Below are 7,930 nucleotides of genomic sequence, written 5' to 3'. Positions count from 1 at the left end.
CAACTCCTTCTCCCTAATGAGACTTTGAGGTGTTTTTCCTTATAAAACCATCACTAATACTCCACTGGCCGTTATCGTATGATATTCCTTTGGTCACACTGGCCGAGCCGTAAGATTATTTTTAGGTGACTTCATGGCCCCTTCCCCAATGTACAAGGGACAGGGTCAGGATCTCTTCAGCCGGTATGGTTTTCTTGCCCAGTGAACCAGGTTACAAGCTAGTGAGTGACTCAGTGCTTGTCAAATTCTGGGCGAGAAGCAGAGACTGATTTGTGACCTTCACGGCCCCCAATTCAACGTCCCCACAGTGCGCAGCAGCCGCATTGCCTTCCGCGCTCTCCCGTCCCCTGCGTCCGGGATGCCCTCTCCCGGACCCGGCTCAGCCCGGCGCTCCGGGCCCCGCCCCAGGACGGGCTCGCGTTCCCTCCCTCCGCCCTGGCCGGCCGCCCCCGGCGAATTCACCCTCAGTCCCCAGGCCCGGTCCTGGTTCCCTCCTCCCGCATCCCAGGGCCCACAGGAGTCCAGCTCTACGGCGGGACCCGCATCCTGGGGCGTGCGAGGAGGAGCTGCGTCCAAACCCTGTTCCGAACCAGGAGACCATGCAGAGGTGTGACGTAAAGAATATCCACAGAAAAGGCGGGAATTTCCAACTCGCCGACAAAAGGTCTGGGCGTACCTGCTGTCGCTCATGGTTCCTCACAGTCTCCCCCGCATCCCCTTCCTGGTGCGGTCCGCCCCTGACTGCCGTCCCCTCCCGGGGAAGCGGGTTCCCCCAGCAATGGGCCCGCCTTCTCCCGGCCCCACCTGTGCCATGCCCTAGGACCCCGCCTCCAGCCTTACCTCCTTGGGCTTCTTAGGTATTTTCGTGTAGTTTCTAGAATGTGATTCAAAGCAAAGAATAAATCACATAGGGTTGTTTTCATTAATGAGTCAGCACTATTGAATAAATAATAATCCATATTTATTCTAGTAACATAAAGAAGGCTTATAAAACACCAGACACTGTGTTAGGTGACAGAGATGAAAGCATGGATATAATGCAGTCTGTGCAGTCCAGAGTCAGTCCATGGATATGCTTCCCTTCTACAGTTTTGTCTTGGCAGCTTAGTGGTAAAGGGCAAGGGTTCTGTGTGGGTTCAAGTCCCAACTCTTCTATTTACCAACTGGGTGATGGTGGGCAAGTTCTTAATTATACCTGTCTCAGCTTCTTTGCCAGTAAAAATAGACATTAATAATGCTTATGTCTAGGGCTATTTCGATGTTCAAATTAAATGATACATTTTAAAAGTGCTTAATACACTTTCTGGCATAAGGTAAGTGTTAAAAATATTATAATTAAAAAATTTTGTTCAATAACTGAAAGTGTATCTACTGCCAACTTTGCTCTATGTACTTTTTTTTTTTGAGTGGGAGTTGGGAGATTTATTTTGATCAATTTTATTTTTCTAATAACCCAAAATTTGGCAAGCAGAAAAATGTAAACTGTAATAGGATACTTCATCCTTTATTACTGGAAAGGAATTGTAGCATGTGTGGGAGAACTAGATCAAAGTGGGAAATGGGGGTGGAGTCCTCTTTCTGTTGCCAACCAGTTAGGAATCTTGGGAAGGTGGGTTAATCTTCCCAAGTCTTTTTCTTTTTTTTTCATTTTTAAAATAATAGAAGCAGACTAAATAATAGAGATAAAATTTCAAGATTTTAAACTGGTCTTATGATAAAACATTGCTCATAAAAATGTTTTGGAAATGTTATTTTCTCGTTTTCCTTACCTTATTAATTTCAAAAAAAAAAAAATTCACACACACACATACACACCCCTAATTTAATTTTTAAAGATCTTTCAAGAAATGAAACTGGAAACTTCTGGCTACCCAAGAAGGTTTTTCTTGACATTAGTAACAACACATAGGGACATTGAAAATGGCCTTTTGAATTGCTCGTTCTATCCAATTAATATATATAAAATGTTCTATGTCACTTATATCCTAATGTTACTGGGAGGAGGGGAATAAAAGTTACTTCCGTTCTTAGTCACCCGAAAAAAATGAATTCTTAATGAGAGACAGAAAGTGTGATATAAACAGAAGATTTTATTAGTGAAGTAAAAAGGTAGTAAAATATAGTACACCCCTGAGAATTGGGGGTGGTCCAATCCAAGAGAGGAAAAGTGGTCCTGCTCATTTGTTTTTCTTGTTTTTATCCTGGCTTAGGGGACCTTTTCATGACTGATTGACGGCTTACATTCTATGAGTACTCAGGCACGTCCATGTCTTTTATGCATGTTTTACCCATGATGCACACAGAGAAACCTATGGGAGGGGGCTCAAATTGCAATGTTCATTACATTATAACAAACATTGGGTCAAGTTAAGCCGGGTCCTTCTCTCTACTGTGCAGTCGCAGTGTTCGATTTTAGCCAGCTTCTTTGCTGGCCCTCATTTAGAGAAAGTAAAAGTTTTTGGAGCACCTTATCCTGAGCACAGGTGTACTGTTATTTTCTGGGTTGCTGCCTCCCCCTTCCTCTCCCCTGCCTGGTGCTCATTTCTATCTAACTGCCTAACACTAATAGATACTGAAACAAGCCCCTTTAAAGACCCACCTAAAATGCTACCTTCTCCATGAGGCATTCACTAATCTTATCAACCAGCTACTTTTCCTTACTATTTGCTTACTATTTTTCCTTACTATTTGCTTCTGTTACACTTTGGACCATGCTGGCTTTCTTGTGGCATTTGTTAGGGCTGTTTGAATTGATGTCTTTTCTCTCTGGCTGTATTATCTGCTCCTTGGGGAAAGCAACTCTAATATATATACATAGTGCCAGCTTAATCAGAATAAATAGAAATGAACTGACATAACAGAAACAAATCATAAAAATTTAGTTTGATTTTTCTAATTTGAAATGAGGCACAAGCTCCTCTTCCAGTTCATAGACATTATCATTTTTTGGAAAGAATCCTACTGAGTTCAAAATATGTCCATCAATGAGAAACTATATGAGCTTCCCATGATTTCATCTTTAAAAAGGAAAAAAATGCCTTTCACAGCTGTATTCATAGTTTTGTTCGTCAAAAACCATCTGTTTGAGAAACAGAAAGAACTCACTGAATATTTGCTCAGAAACTGCATGGAAAACTGTAAGAGAGAAATAACTTATGTTATTATGCCATACTAAGAAAGGGAGTATAAAGAAAGTAATGTTAGAATCCTTTAAAAAGTACCTTGATTTGAAAATAAATGCACATGCACTCACACAATTGAGAAAAATCTGAAGCTACTGATTTATGTACGTAAGGATCTTAAGATGAACGACACATTGATGTTTTTCTAGGTTACAACAACTTCATTTATTAATTTATTCTAAAATGTTTGTTAAGTACTTACAAGGTATCAGTTACTGCGGGTCTAGGCTCTAAGGAGAGCAAGACAAATAAGACACCCTCCTTCCGTTTTGGAGCTTATAGTCTCATAAGACTGCCTTCTTAAGACCATCAGCCTTTACCCATCTGTTTATTCAAGAAATACATGTTGAGCACCAACCATGTTCTGGGATCTGCGAGAACACTAGGAGTAAACAAAACAGACATGGTCTCTGACCCCAGGGGACTTACAGCTTAGAGAGGGAAATAGATAAACAAGTAAATAGATGATAAATAAAAGTTATAATAAGTGCAAAGAAATGCAAACCCATGATACTGACTTAAAAAGTAAATGGTATTTACTTTAAATATGGTGGTCAGGGAAAGTCTTGGAGCAGATAAGATAAAGCGAGACCTGAATAGTACACCAAAATTTTAGTTGTGGGCAGCAGATCAGTACCAGGGTTGTCATTTTTTTTTTTTTTTCCTCCTGCTTGCTCTCTTGGCACACTTATCCAAGCTCCTTGTCTCTGTGTTTATCTGATTCTCATCTTTCAATATCTGCTACTGAACCATATTGTCTTGGCTTCAACTGCAACTTCAGGTCCCAGTTCTGTGGCTCCCTGGTTCTCAGCATTACTTGCAATAATTGCATAAAAGACCCTCTGTGCACCAGGCCTGTAACCCTATGAAACTGTGTTGGTTGGCATCACCTCCATCCTTTCCTGTGCAGACAAAGGAATTTGGACATGATCCCAGGATAAATCCTAAACCATGGGATACTTGAATTACTTTTCTTGAAGGAATAATCCTTAGATATGTAAATATTCCATCTCTCAACAGGCTTCAGTTAAAAGTAGAATCATATCGCTAACTGGATAGAATTTGTATTTTTGGCTGAGGACAGAAAGTGCAACTATTCTATTTAATTTATTGAGAAGAAATCAATATATGTTAGACAATAACCGTGTGACAAGGGTGATATATTTTTGAGAAAATTAAGGAATCTAACCAACTGTTAGTGGCGTGGCATTCCATAGTTACTTGGGAGGTGGTCATGGGGTACTCTCAGGAGAAATCAAACTTCTCAAAAATAGTTTTAAGTCTGTACAGATACATTAAACAAGTGATCTGTGATGGCTTTGATTGCATAATGTAGCATGAGTTGAATGATTTGGGTCTAAAATATTCCTTTGCTCCCAGAGAACATCAACTTTTTCATAACCTAGCTTCTTAGTGATAACTTGGTTGTGGGTAGGGGAGGTAAATAGACTTTTAGACACACCTAGCTTTAAATCTTGGCTCTGCTTCTGTGAGCAGTGTGATTCTAGGCAAGTCAGTTTCTCCCTCTGCCCCTTAGTTTCATCATTTTCAAATGGGAACAGACTTCTGAAGATTGTGGTGGGGATAAGATGAGATACTATATCTTATCAGGGCTGGCTCAGAGTAGGCTAAAAATAAGTATTTGTGGAATGAATGAAGGAACCAGTGAACAATGTTCTTCCTGTGTCAGGAAGCTATTGTGGCATAATGAACTACTCTAAAACCTAGTGGTTTGAAACAACCATTTATTTAGCTAATGCTATTTCAGGTCAGAAATTTAGACTGAGCTCAGGTGAGTAATTTTTCTAGCCTTGTCTGGGTTTTCTTATGTCCCTGTGGTCAGCTGTGGATCAAGTGAAGTGGGATAAGTGGCTGGTCTTGGCTGGGCTCTCACATCTTGGGAGCCTTGGCTGGGATGACGGCACTCTGCCACTTGGTCTCTCATCCTCAGGCAGGCTCAGCCAGACTGGTCCCCAGCGGTGTCAGGGTTTCAAGAGAGAAAGCAAAGGTATATACAAGGCTCTCTAGAAGGCTAGGCTCAACGCTGGCCCCAGCCACTTCTATACCATTCTGTCGGCCAAAGTGCATTACAAAGCCACCCAAATTCAAGTGGTGAAGGATCAGACTCCACCTGTTTGGCAGGAGTTGCAAACTCACATTGCAAACAGGTGAAAACTGGGAAGGTGACAATTGCAGCCATTTTGCAAAACAAAAAACCAAAAAACAAAACCCCAATAAACCTACCAATAACTATCTTTAGGTACGCCTTCCCGTCAAAATAGAATCGTTGCAGAATGCATATCTGAGTAAAGGGGAAAAATGGCCTGTTGTATACAATTGTTTAATGTAAACCTAATAAAACTAGGAGGACATCATCTGCCAACTGATTTTCGTGTAAGAAAAATTGAAATTTGGTCATCAGTTCTAATGGTTAGATCGCAGAATGAAATGTTTTTGAGAGAACCAGTTTTAATCATCCTTGTAAGGGGGCGTATGTATCCTCTCACGCAGTTGTAAATAATCAAGCAATATTAAAAAGAAATGGAGAAAATGAAGAGGCAGGGCTAATTTGGGTGTCCTCTGCCCTCTGCCTTCCACCAAGGGAGTCATTAGCAGCCTTGTTATTAGGAGCTCCAGAAAGGATTTATGAGTAAAAAAACAAACAAATGAAGAACTAACAAATTGAAGCTAGATGTATAAATAGGCAATGTAGGATGTAGCAGGGGGACTATAAACATTGGAGATGTTACATTCTTCTTGAAAAGCAGCTTAATCAATCAGAAAAAAAATCAAGATTTTATTTTATGAGTCTAGACATTCAGTGAAAGTCCTCCTCTTTTCTGTACCATTTTCTGTGCCATTTTTTAATAAATTCCACTCAGATCATTGCCTTCTCACAAGCATCCCCACATTCTCTTTATCAACTTCTTCCTACTATATTCAAATTTGTGCCCCATAAATTTGAGAAATCTTTCTCTTTCTCTCTCTCCATTCACCTGTTACCAAAATAAAATTAGTCCTGGCTAATAAATGCAGTGACCCATGTAAAAGAAAATATAAGTTCTGGAACCAGTATCATCAACTCTGAAGCCCTCCAAAATGTGTGAGTCCTCCTCATCCTCTCACAGAAGCCTCCCTCTGCCTCTTCATCCTCTGCTAGTTCAATGTTCTCAAACATGAAATGGATACTTTAAAAATTGTTTCTTAATCAAGTAGTGCACAGAAGCTACAATTTCATCTCATTTCAGTGGCATGGAGGTTTAAATAGACTTCTTTAGGCATGCTTATTATAGAATCTGACAGAGTTTCTATAGAAAAATGCATTCGGAATACTTAACAATTGAATTAAATATGAAATTCTAGAACACATTATTTTATATGCTATATAAAATGAGTAAACTGGTGTAAGTTTTTAAAGAAAATTATTTATTGTTTTTTTGGGAGGGGGAGGTAATTAGGTTTATTTATTTATTTCAGTTGGAGGTACTGGGGATTGAACCCAGGACCTTGTGCATACTAAGCACGCAATCCACCACTGAGCTATACCTCCCCTCTCTGGCTTAATTTTTTAAAGAGAAAACTTTCATATTGACTGCATAAAATTTATAAGCATTTAAGCAACATAGAATATGCCAAACAACATAACAAAGATTAGAAAGAAATTGCAAAATAAAAAACAAATGGTTACAAAATATCAACTCCTCTAAATTAATCTATAAATTTAGGGCTAAACCATTAAAAATAGTTTAGCTCCAATATTGCAGTTATTGTCTGTGTTGCTTTTAAAACCAGTGAAACGTATTGAGGTAAATTTAATTACTTTTACACACTTTAAATAACATCCTTAGAGCCTATAAAAATGGTCTTTATTGTTAAAATGACTCCACCTGGTCATGTGAAACATCAATTATGGTTTAAGTAATAGTAGACTGTTTATTCAATCAAAATACCATTATTATGCTGTTAAATTCTAGTGTGTTCAAGGTAGTTGAAATAATATGTTCATAAGCATTGTGTATTCACTAAATATTTTTTTGGGGAAAAACAATTCAATCAAACTTCCATAAGAGCAAATGGAGCATCAGTTAAATAACTGCAGTTGAACTAAAAAGAAGTAGTTATTTTTGAAGAGAGAAAACACAGTTAGATGCCATGGTTGTGGATGCTAAGAGGTCAGCTGCTGGGAAAGCTGAATCACCTGCACGTCACCCTGGATCCCTGGTCCTCACAGTGTTACCGTTTGATCATCCCAAGGCTCTCCTGATCCTCTCAGGCCTCTGCCCAGGACTCTGTGTGGAATAGTGAGGGCAGAAGGGCAACTTGGAAAAACCTGGAATTTAAACTCTGTTTCTACCAATTTTGTCTATATGACCTCTTTTTCTTAGCTTTTTGAGCTTTCTTTCGGTTGACAGATCTGCCAGCCTTCTTTCTTGAGTTTGTGCTCACTGGAGATAATCTGCCCTGGATGGAAAGAAATCAGTCTTCCTCATTCTTTTTCCAGGTCTTCAGCCATCTCCTTGTGGGAGTCATACTTCAACATGGAGCTGATGTTTTCATACAGGTTGGGAGTTATTTTTCTTTATTTGTATGTCATAAATTCCCTCCTCACCTAATTTTCTGTGGCATTCCGTGGTCTTGATGCAGTTCAGGCAGGATTTGCAATTCTAGCTGGAGCTTTGGAACCTCACTTTCAAGCTGAGAAAGTGAAAAGCCACTTCTTAGCTTGAAAGTTCCCTGCCCTTCCTCCA

At 39.7% G+C, this 7,930-nt stretch overlaps 1 long non-coding RNA gene across 1 annotated transcript in view; it reads left to right on the top strand.

Moving 5' to 3' along the window:
• Nucleotides 1-7,930, top strand: part of LOC141575937 (uncharacterized) — a 61,535-nt gene that overhangs the window by 20,836 nt on the left and 32,769 nt on the right. The window contains exon 3 of the long non-coding RNA XR_012504045.1: nt 7,684-7,743. This is a non-coding gene — a long non-coding RNA (uncharacterized LOC141575937). The remainder of the gene's footprint in view (nt 1-7,683; nt 7,744-7,930) is intronic.

The sequence above is a fragment of the Camelus bactrianus genome, chromosome 3 (assembly GCF_048773025.1).
Source record: "Camelus bactrianus isolate YW-2024 breed Bactrian camel chromosome 3, ASM4877302v1, whole genome shotgun sequence".
NCBI lineage: Eukaryota > Metazoa > Chordata > Mammalia > Artiodactyla > Camelidae > Camelus > Camelus bactrianus.
This window is presented reverse-complemented; position numbering and strand designations above follow the sequence as displayed.